Here is an 11,448-nt window from a genome sequence, read left to right on the forward strand (position 1 = left end):
AACAGGCTGTGCCTGGCCAGGCCTCCCAGCTGCCCCTGCCTCAGGTCCTCTTTGCACATAACCTTCAGCCCAACCCCCCACACAGCTGCCTTCCTCATGACACAGGCCTGTGTTGTCCCGATGACCACTGACCACTCTGTCCTGGGGGAGGGCTAGGACTGCGTGGAAGGAAGAACTCTAGAGCCTGTGGGCAAAACCTCCCCAAGCCTTCCAGGCTGTCAGCCTGGTCCCCCTGCACTCCCAGGCCTCCAGCAACCCCACCACCCCCATTTCCCAGCAGGGCAGGAAGGCATGCTGACACCTACTCAGTGCAAGCCTTTGTGCGTCAGGCGATGCACTCTCATTTGTTTGTTAAAGCAACCTGGGAGGTCAGTATTATTATCCTCAGTCTCTGGGTTTGAGGAAATGAAGACTCACATAGAGCAAGGCACTTGCCCAAAGGATGCATGGCTAGTAATGCTAAGGTAGGTTTCAAGACAGATCTCTCTGACTCCAAAACTCATGTTCCACCTTCCTTACTCCTATTCCGTACCTTCAGCCCAGCCCTGGCCCTGGGAGACCTGGCCTATGACTGAGCCACCAGGACAGAACGCAGGGAGTGTGGGTGGAGGGAGTGTACCAGTGCCAAAATGAAAAACAGCCTGGAGGGGAAAGGCTCTGTTTCTGGTCAGGGGATTGGGTCCAGATCTGCCATGGTTAAGCGTCATCACTCTAGCTGTCTCTCCAGGTCATGGAAGCCCAGCCGGCAGCCACAGAACAGATCCAGGAGCAGAGCCTACCCAGTCTCCTGCCCCCACTCAGACCCCCCATCAGTTCCCATAGCTCAACAAGGGGGAGGTGAGCCTTCCTCCTCTGTTCCTTCCCATGCCCTAGACCCAGCAGAGGGCAGGGGACTCTTGGACCTACCCTCCTACCCAGTCAGTCTTTACTTCCTGATACAGATTGCTCTGGCCAGATGTTTTTAGTGTGGTAGACAGAACACAGCACTGGACTGTAGATGCCAAGAGTTTCATTTTTAAACTTACTAGCAACAGACTTGGGACAAATACTTTTACCTACCCCTATCTAAAGAAACTACCCTGGGGTGCCTGGGTGACTCAGTCAGTTAAGCACCCGACTTCAGCTCAGGTCATGATCTCATGGTTCATGGATTCGAGCCCCGCATCAGGCTCTGTCCTGACAGCTTAGAGCCTGGAGCCTGCTTTGGATTCTGTCTCCCTCTCTGCCTCTCCCCAGCTCTCTCACTCTCTCTCTCTCAAAAATAAATAAACATTAAAAAATTTTTAAAGAAACTTTCCCTAAGGTGCTAAATATCCCAGGATATTAGTAATAACAACAACAGCAATAATAATAGCAACTACTTGACATAAAGGACTTATATGTGCCAGGTACTATTCAAATAACCTTATGTATAATCCTGTGAAGTAGCTGCTTCTATTCTTTCCATTTTACAGACGAGAAGATTGAGGCACAGGGAAGTAAAGTAACTTTTCCAAGGTATTCAGGAGGATCTTTTTATTTAAATGGTTGCTGAGAAGTGATTTGTAAAACTAGACAGCTATTTTGTAAATATGGAGGTGCTCTCTAAAGGCAAAGGTAGTTTTCCTAAATGGAGCTATTTATAAATGGAGAAGGGGAGTGCTTTTTAAAGGCAGAAGTGTTTGGCACACGCAAGGGCATTTTTTATTACACGGTGCCTCACAGTGTGAGAGATGGTTCTCTGATTGGACCCATCTTCTGCCTTCCAGAGCTGGGGAGTTGTCACAGTGCATAGCTCACCAGGGCAAAAACAAATTATTCCTATTTAAAATTGCATTCCTTCTTTAAAATCACAAAATGTCAGACTAGGAAGGGGCAAATTCTTCTAACTTATCACCCCTGCAAGAATCAGCTTCTGTCGTGCCCAGGAGGGCCAGATAGTAGACAGGGCTAGGAAAAGAAGAGGGTCCCTCAGAAAAACCTTTATTTGGGGGGGAAAAAGGCCATTGAGGGTGCTTTGCTTACTTCACCCCCCAAAACTCACACACGCACATACACACACACACACACACACACACACACACACACACCCTCCTTTTTCACCTGCAATCAGGGCTGAGCTAATAGATATGCTTCCTCCCTGCCTTCTGCACATCCTTAAAAATGGAACCTTTAGGACAGAGGAGAACACAGAATAAGGACAAGACTCACCCCTTTCCCCAGCAGAAAGGGGCCTTCCAGAAAGCGTGTGGGAAGGCGTAGTCTCAGCCAGACTGCCAAATTGCTTTTTCCCCTCTGCCTGGGGCAAATGCCTAAATTCTGCTGCTAAGGCCTGGACCAGCTTGATGAGGCAAATGTTCTCAGATCCTACTGCCCCATTGTCCTGACTCAAACTGGTATTGAGAAGAAAGTATGGCAGAGGACCAGAAAGATTATCAGAGAGGCTAAGGGAGCATTTATTGGTCAGGACTGAAGCAATGGATACTACAACTGTTGGACTTAAGGGGGCACAAGAGTTGGGCTGAGGCTCGTATCGGGATGTAGCTCCGAGGGTGGGAACTGAGGTTATTTGGGGAAATTGGGATTGGATTCAGGTTTAGATTTAAATTTAGAATCTGAGCTAGGTGGTAGGGCTGAGTTGGCTCAGAGGACCGGAGGTAGGTTTTGCTTCAGAGCTTCCCTAGAAACTGCCTGCTTCATGCTGGTGTCCAAAAAGAGGGGGTTCCGTGACAGTTACCCATGGCCTCTGGTCTGGAAGCTTTACTGAGGAACTAGGAGTGAAGGTGAGTGTTGGCTCTGGAAGGGAGTGCAGTCAATGTCCCCCAGCCAAGGAGCCGTCCAGGCTACAACCTTCCCACCTCAAAGAGTGGTCCACAGAACAGCAGCATTAGCTTCACCTCTGAACTCCGTAGAAATGCAAAATCTTTGGGACCCACCCCAGAGCTACCAAATCAGAATCTACATTTTAACACGAACTTCTAAGGACTCTGGACACTTGAAGTTTGAGAAGCACTGGGGAGGATTTCCTGGCAGAAAAGCCTGAGGTGAAGGCAGGGAGGCCAAAGGGCATCCAGCCCCTGGGCCTACTCCAGGGCCCCCTGCCTTACACCCCCTCCCAGTGCTGGAGCCACAGCGACACCTACTGGCCATGGGTGCCTAGATCACCCCCTCCAGGACATCTGGACCCTACTGTCCTGCCCTGCCTGGCCTCTACCCGGAAGCTGGCATTCCTGAGTTCTGGATCTCTGGCTTCCCCAGCTAGGGTGGAGCAGGTGTAGGATGGCCCAGGGCCTCAGACTGGGGGCAAGGCTGCGTGCAGTCTAGTGCTCTGAGGCCTCAATGTGAAGAAAGCAAGACAAGTAAGCAGGTGTCCTCTCAGCACAGAGTTCAGGACACATCCCTGTCCCTTGTGTTCTCGCCACACTCCGCAGCACGGAGCACATGTCAGCTCTCTTCACTGAGGGCTTCAGCCAAGACGGACAGAGTGCAGCTTCCCGTCCCAAGCAGCATGTATCAGACGCTCCTCGAGGAGGTGGCATTTGAACCTATGTCTGAACAACTCTTCCTGAAAGCGGACTTTTAAGAACTACAGTTGAGAAGCGACTCAGGGAAGGAGAACAGCTAGGGTATTTCTGGTCCAGGGTGGTAGTTGCTGGAGACTGAATTCCCGTGACAGAATTCTAAGTCAAAAGGAATTCCCAAATCCCAGTTATTGTTGACACACACCCCGCCCCCCGCTGTCTGCTCTCAACTATGAGAAGGGGTTTGCCTGGGAACGAAATGATTGTGATTGCCCACCAGTGTCTGCCATTAGTGGTGATTAGTTAAAACATCAGAGTCTAAACAGTCAATTGGTTCTAATAATTAATACTATGGCTCAGCTGTGACTGAGAGAGTGCGAGGCAAGACAGAAAAAGAAGAGAGAAAGTCAAACATGATTGGTAGGGAAGCCCTAGTTGTCTAGCTACCATTTCTTGACCCACGCGCCAGGGGCTGTGCCAGAGTGACCCCAGCTCCTAATTCTGTGTGCTCACAAGTCATTTTAATACATTCCATCGCTGAGTTCTCATACTTGCCCCGTTAGTCTCCGCTTTCCAGGTTAGAAAAATGAGGCACAGAAAGGAAAAGCCAGTAAATGCTCAGTAACAGTTGGATGAATGAATGGATAAGTAAATGAATGCAGTACCCAAAACTGAAATTCAAACCCAGGGTAGCCTGACTCCAGAAACTCTGGGAGGAGAAAGATGGGAGAAATTGCAGAGACAAAGAAAAACAGAGAAAATACACACCAACCCTTCTCGGTCACCTCATCTCCTTTTATACACCCTCCCTCTTGCACACTCACTCCCCTCTCTAGCACCTGACACACAGATCTCCTCTGTGCTCCCCTTACCGAGGGCCCTATTCATGCACAGTGTGTCCTCTCAACCCCATCTACACACCCACTCTGTCACACACACCCGCTTCACACAAGTGTCCCCTAGATGCTCCCTTACACTTGCCTGTCTCTCTCTCCCTGCTCACACACAGACTTCCCTCTGCCTTTCCTCTGAACCTCTCCCTCTCCACTCCTGTGTTCACACCTCTCTTTCTCTCACCGCCAACCACTCGCTTTCATTTCTCTCTCACATGCTTCTTCCTCCTTCTCTCACACACACACCCCACCTCTTTCTCGGGGCCCTGTCTGTCCTCTTCTATGCTGTATTTCCAACTCTTAGAATATCACTTGGCCCATACTAAGCACTCAAAGAGTGTTTGGGAAATGAAATAAACACACCCACTGCTCTCTCCTTCCTACACACACTCCCCCCACTCTCTCCGTCCACCTCTACCCCACACCGTGCACACATCTCTCATACACACAGGCATACACTTTGGGCCTTATCCTAGAACCAGCCCCCATCATGCACTCCTGCTATCTCACCCCTCCAGGAGTCAGGCCCCAGAGGCCTCTAGCTGGGCTGTCCCAGTCTGGGCCTGCTCATCTCTGGACTGTCCCCAGATCTGGAAGAACCACAGGGACTTCCCTCCCCGGCAGGGGGGGGGGGAGGGTTAGGGGAGGCCTCTAGCCCAGACCCCTTAGTTACCCTAGATCAGGCTCAGCCACTCCCCACCCCCTCCCCGGGTCACACGCAGCAGCAGAGCGGCCAGCGAGCAGGATGGCTGTGTGTGCATTGCTATTAATCACCCCTCCTGGTCCGCTAACGAGGCTAATGCGGTAAGTGACAATAGCCCATCTTGGTTCCTGATTTAGGGGCTCAGGACGGAAGCTGGGCTCCTGGGAGTGAAGACGTGAATTCTCCACGACACTAAACCTTCAAATAAATCTCCTCCAGTCAGAGAAGCCCAGGGCACTAAATCCCATGCGCCGGTAATTGAAACCCTTAGAGCTTTCTTGGGTAGGGAAATTGCTGAGAGAGAAAGCAGCTTAGGGGTTCCACGTGGGGTGGTGGGCTAGCGGGCCCACAGAGGGCTCTGTGATGGGGGAGGCTACTGAAGACCCTCTATGAGCACGTGGGTATCTGTCCGTCCTGGTGGGTATGTCTGTCAGTGTTTTTGAGGCATGGGATTTTACTGTCCGGCTGTGTTCACGTGGTCACTGCCCACCTTCTTCTCACCAGGTCTGTGGACACTGGCATTTTTCTAGGACAGCTAGAGCATTCGTCTTTCAAGGGCTTCTACCTTTTGAAGTCCTTGGGGCTTCTCCCTCTCACTGACCATGAAACCAGGCTCTATTTAAACTATAGGATTGACAACATTACCTCGATTGCTTCCTTCCCCTCTTCCTTCACCCCCACCCCTCCACCACCTACCTACTCCACCATTCACTGTCTTTTCAGACGTTCTCCTGCAGTCCCATCAAGTTCCCCTCCCATTGACTTGGCCACTGAATCATTCAACAGTCACTACCAGCCACTGTGTGCCAGACCCCGTGTGGGGTCCTCTGTGTACCAGGCGAATCAGAGAGCCTCCCAGCCCTCAAGGAGCTCAGAGTCTACCAGGGGAGACCGATGTATAAACAGATAATTGCAGTATTAGAGGTATAGACATAAGAAATAGCATGACAGAGTACTTAATATCAGGGAAAGCTTCAAAGAGGAAATACTGTCGGAGTGTGGTCTTAAAGAATAAATAGGAGGTATAGGTTGCCCATGGGAAGATGGATGTCACAGGCACCGTTGGCAGTGAGAACACGTGAAGAGCTGGGACTCGTCCAGCCATAGCATACAGCATTGCTGGAGGGGTAAGAGACTGGAGAGGGACTTGCACGATAAGGAATTCGGAATTTATGCTGTGGGCTTTGAGAGCCAAGGAGAGGTCGTAAGTGGCCAAATGATAGGATCCCATTTGTGTTTTAGGAAGACTCTGCTGGCTGTAGAGACAGAAATGGATTAGAGGGGGACAGAGATGTGTTAGGAGACTTGACAGTAAAGACTGGAGATGATGTCTGAACTAAAGCAATGGAGAAAAGAGGTATAAACAGCTAAGATGTAAACTTACTGGACGTAGGGGCCAGAGCAAAGAGTAAGCGTCCCGATTGCTGATGGAGGGAAGTCTGCGGATGGTGGTGGCACTCGCTGAACTAGAAAAAGCAGGACAAGGGCAGGTCTAGAGAAAGGTAAGTCCCATTTAGGCACACTGAGCCTGAAGAGCCTGCGAAACATCCGAGCGGAGGATCCGGTACGCAGTGATACAGGACTGGAGGTGAGAATTGAGGAAGAGAGTGTGCAGAGAGAGGAGTGGCTGAAGACAAGGTAATGGCTGACATCCGAGGGGGCAGAGCAGAAGGATTAGGAGCAGGGGCTCTGGTATTGCCCTGCCGGGGTTGAAAGTCCAGCACCACCACTTTGGGCAAGTTACAGAGTGTCTCCATGCCTGTTTCCTCACTTATGAAATAGGGAAGTGCTTGGCACAGAGGAAGTATTTGGTCAGTGTTACCCCTTCCCTTCCTCCTCATCTATTCAACTCGTACTTATCCCTCACATCTCAGCTTGTGTCTCGTCCTCAGGGAGGCCTTTCTGGATTCCTCTGGGCAGGGCAACTCTGCATTTATAGGTTCCCACAGCACTGTTCGCCTCTCTTTGGCACGACTGCAATTTTACAGTTGTTTGTATGCTCTTATTGTATCTGTTTCCTCACTACTTTGTAAGCTCCGTAGAGACTTGGAGTTTATTGTATCCTTAGACCTTGGTGCCGTGCCTAGCACGTGGAAGACCCTCAATACATATTTACAGAGTTAATGAATAAATGAATACAGCTGGAATATACATTATGTTTGGTGAATGATGACCATCCAGGATCTGACTGAGCACAGTCTGACTGACAGTGGGGTGATGGGGAGGCAGACTGCGGCGAGGTAAGAAGTGCTTAGGAGACAAAGGAGTATGGACAGCAAGCAAGCACAACTCTGGAGCATCTTAGGATAAAAAGGGAAGAAGGAGAAGGCGTTAGCTACAAGGCAGAGATGAGTTGTTGAAATGTTTGCAATGGAGCCGACTCCAAGCACGTAGATTCTGATGGAGGGAAGCATGAGGAGGGAAAGGAGAAGGCACAAGAGAGAGGGAGCCCACGTAGGGAACATAGGCAGGAATGGGATTCTACATCCAGGATTTAGAACATAGGCAGGAATGGGATTCTAAATCCAGGAGAAAGATTCTAAACCCATCTAGAACAGGAGGATGAATACCTCTTCTACTAAAACTGGAAGAAGAAAAAACGAGGCAGGTGTGGATCTGGAAGTTGAGGGAATTCATACCTAAGGACTTCAGTGTTCTGAGCGAAGTGGGAAGCAAGGCCACCCAGTAAGACAGAGGGGGACAGAAGATGGGGTGGGGGACTCCAGATAGTAAAATATGGATTGTCTCTGTGGGAAAAGGGAGACAGAGCTGACCAAGGGCATGTTAAAGGATTGCTTAGTAGTGCTGAGATTGGAAACTGTGAATTTTTATTGGCACATATCTGCGTGGTTTTGTGATTTTCCCCCAGCTGCTTTTAGCTGCCCGTGTGTCTGAAACAAAAAGGAGAACAGTTGGATTGTGGAGAAGGCAAAGGAAGCAAGAGGGTGTTGAAGCGATGTGCCCGAGGATTCGGGCTAGAATCCATGAGTAAGTGGTGTCTCAGGAGATGGGAGGACAGAGCAGGAAGCAAGTATGATGGGTGCAAGGCTGTAGGAGGGTTGGGTGAGAGGGAGTTCTATCAGAGAGGAATTCAAGTTGTTGACAAGGGCCTCCAGGAGGAAGTGAGTAGAGGAAAAGATAACAGTTGCTGAGGAGGTCAGTGATGGGGCTTGGGGTATACAAGTGAGAGTCAAAGTCCTCCATGACTATGGAGAATGGGGGATGACAGTGATGAGAGATGCAGGGTAGCACTTGACCGCAGGGCCCATCGGGTGGGAGAAACAGTGGTCTGGAAGTGGCAGTGAGCACAAGGAAGACACTGACCTCACCTCCTGGCCTGAGGAACCTGGAGTTGGGAGAATAAACAGCCCGCACTGGAGAGGATTTCAGGGAGTGGTGTCTGCAGGGGAGGTGCCGGTTTCCAGGAAAGTAATGAGAGAAAGTAAAGGAAGTATCTAGGGACCAAGGAAGGAGAGTTTATTGGCATGGTACTCTGTCCCAGAGGGCATGATGGGAAGATGGTAAAGAAACATCAGTGGAGCCACCTCCACCCCCTCACTCCCCGGCATCTCTCCCAGGACTGTCGGCCTCTCCAGCCCCCTTCCCCCAACTTGACATCTCCTCCTGCACCGTCTACTCTGCACCCCACCTCCCACACGTATGTTCCCCATGTTCCCCCACCTCCTCCCCAGGCCCTCCCCCTGCCCTGCCCCACCCCAGCCGGCCTGAGCGAGCAGGAACCCCTGCACCTTCATTTCTCAGGTCACTGCTTGGCTAATGGGCTATTAATTTGCTCAATCGTCCCCTGTGAGGCAAACTCAATTTCTGCCAGCCAGTCGTCCCTCCCTGTCGACAGCGTGATTGATTGGAGGAACAGCTGTCACCGCCCGGCTGCCTGCTCCTTGCCTCCTTTCCTGCGAGTCCTCACTACCCCTCCTCCTCGGGCCGCTGCCCCGCGCCCACAGAGGCAGCGCACCCCTGCCACCTGCCCAAGGATCTGTCGCCAGCAATGAAAAATGACAGAAATATTTAAGGACAAATAAGGTTTCCCAACGCAATTGAAAATGATTACAGGCAGCTACAGATGGGGCCAATCTGATGCGCAGCAGCAAATCAAATCGAATTTCCTTATCGGCGTATTATTTTAGGCGTTATCTGGCACGTTGATGCAGTTATCAATTCAATTTCAGCCGCCGGTCCGCTGTTTACTGTCTCGCCTTTGCTGGGAAAAGGTAAACATGCTCAGCCCAGCAAATTAATTTCTGGCTGAAGCCAGAGGCTGCGAAGGACTGCGATGCAGGACCCATGGCCCCCACCTTGGCCTTGGGCTAGTGGGCCAGGCTGGCTGGGCCTGGGGCAGGCAGGAGCTTGCCCAGGGAACAGAAGCCCCGCTAACTGCCTGCCCCGGCCCCGCCCCGGCCTCGAGCAGGATTCAGGGCTCCTAGGAGGCTGAGGTGACCGCTGTGGGCTCCGCGGCTGCTGCCAGGGAGAGGTGAAGGTCTCCCATTAATTCCCAGCTAAAAATGACAAATTCATCTTGGACGACAATTAAATGAAGTCAGTAATTGATGCTAATTGATCTCCAGATGCGAGGGCTCCCCTCAGCCTCAGCAGCACGTGCCTGTCTTGCTCACTCTCCCCACCCCAGTCCTCTCCTCCCCTACTTGTCTCTACTCCTCTCTCGGTCCTCCCTCACCGCCTAGGGCTCTGGGTCTCTTGACCCCGCAGGTCTGTGGAAGACAGCTGGCCTGGGCAGAGCTAGCAGGCAGGGCCTGAGGCCGAGCAGCTGGCCGGGTGCCCACCCAGCCCCGCAGGCACTTGTAATCAGTGCCCCGAGTCCCAGCCATGAGCCCAGAAGGCAGGTAACATGCCCTCCTCGGTGGTTCAGGATTTATTGCCCGCAGCTGTAGAGGTTCCCACTTCATTTTTATAAGCCCATAGTCAGAGCCAGCAGGGGGTAAAGCACACTTGGATTTACTTTACTTTAAACAGTACAGTCCTAGCATTTTGGCTCCATGGCAAGGAAGGCACTGGGGGAGAGTGAAGTGTGTGGGCATGCTGGGGAGAGTATATAGGTATACTCAGTCTATACTCGCAGATATGTATGCATATGTGCTCAGGTGTGTTTGTCTAGATGTGAAAAAATGCCCACACTTGTGTGAGCACCTGTGTGTGCCAGTGCCCTCACGTTGCACACGTGTGTCCAGACATTTGAGAGGATATGTGTGCATGTCCATATGTGGATATTTTCCTGAATCGGGCCCTTTGCCACAGTCAGTAATGGCTAATCCCAGAGAACTCTGCGAGGCTCCACCTGCCCCGCCTACCATTGGCCCAGCCCAGCACAGGGCACTGTCTGGAAGTTATTAGCTAAGGGAGGCGGGGAGCTGAATTGTGTACCTCTAGAAGGGGAGAGAGGCTGCAGTTACATTTGGGATAGCCAAGATCAGGGATATGAAGTAGCTGTGACCCCTGAAGCTCCACCAGTCTCTAAACAGGTTGGCTGGTGTACTCGGTGGAGCAAAGGCCGGTGGGGCCAACAGTTGGGGTTCTATGCCCCAGGCTCAGTGAGCTTGATCGTGACTTGGCCCAGAGCCCTTGGCTCCGGTTTGAGCCCAAGTCTGGGCCTAAACCTGTCCACAGGGTGACTGACCTCCACCTGGGTGTCCTGCATATGTTTGCCTTTGGCCACCCAGGAGACATGCCTGGGCTCAAACCAGACCCCCTCTACTGCTAGAGACAGCAAATAGCATCACAGTAGGTCAGGGCACCAGCCAGGCTCTTGTTTCGCAAGAACCTGGAGCTGGCAGGAGGCCACAGAGAGTGGGCAGTGCCTCTCTGAGCTTTTTCAGGCTGAGATGGGAAAAGGGAAGATGGCATGCGGGCATAAATATGTCACCCTGTGTATTATATCTGTGTATAAATGTCACATGTACGGAACCTGGTGCTGTGAGGAGTCTGTACTTCTTAAGGAAGGAAGAGGAGAAAATGAAGGAAAAAGCATATATAGGAGAGATGACCAGACCAGACCCTAAATAAGGGTCAGAGTGGAGGCAAGGAATCAGAGAAAACTCCCACGACGTCCCTCAGCTAACCTCTGCATCTTTTGGGGGAGTTTGGCAAGGTCAATGGTCATTTATTCATTTGTTCATTCAAAGAATATTTATTGATTTCTACTATTACTATTATGATTTTCTTACTTTGGGCTATGTCCTCTGCCAGATGCCACAGTCTAGGGGTGCCTGGGTGGCTCAGTTGGTTAAGCGTCCAACTTTAGCTCCACAGTTCATGAGTTTGAGCCCCACATGGGGCTCTGTGCTAACAGTTCGGAACCTAGAGCCTGCTTCAGATT

The 11,448-nt window shown here is 51.3% G+C and overlaps 1 protein-coding gene across 5 annotated transcripts in view; it reads left to right on the top strand.

Annotated features, from left to right (window-relative positions):
• Positions 1-11,448, top strand: part of RNF220 (ring finger protein 220) — a 224,772-nt gene that overhangs the window by 168,654 nt on the left and 44,670 nt on the right. The gene's annotated exons all lie outside the window — the stretch shown is intronic.

This window comes from Leopardus geoffroyi, chromosome C1 (genome assembly GCF_018350155.1).
Source record: "Leopardus geoffroyi isolate Oge1 chromosome C1, O.geoffroyi_Oge1_pat1.0, whole genome shotgun sequence".
Lineage (NCBI taxonomy): Eukaryota > Metazoa > Chordata > Mammalia > Carnivora > Felidae > Leopardus > Leopardus geoffroyi.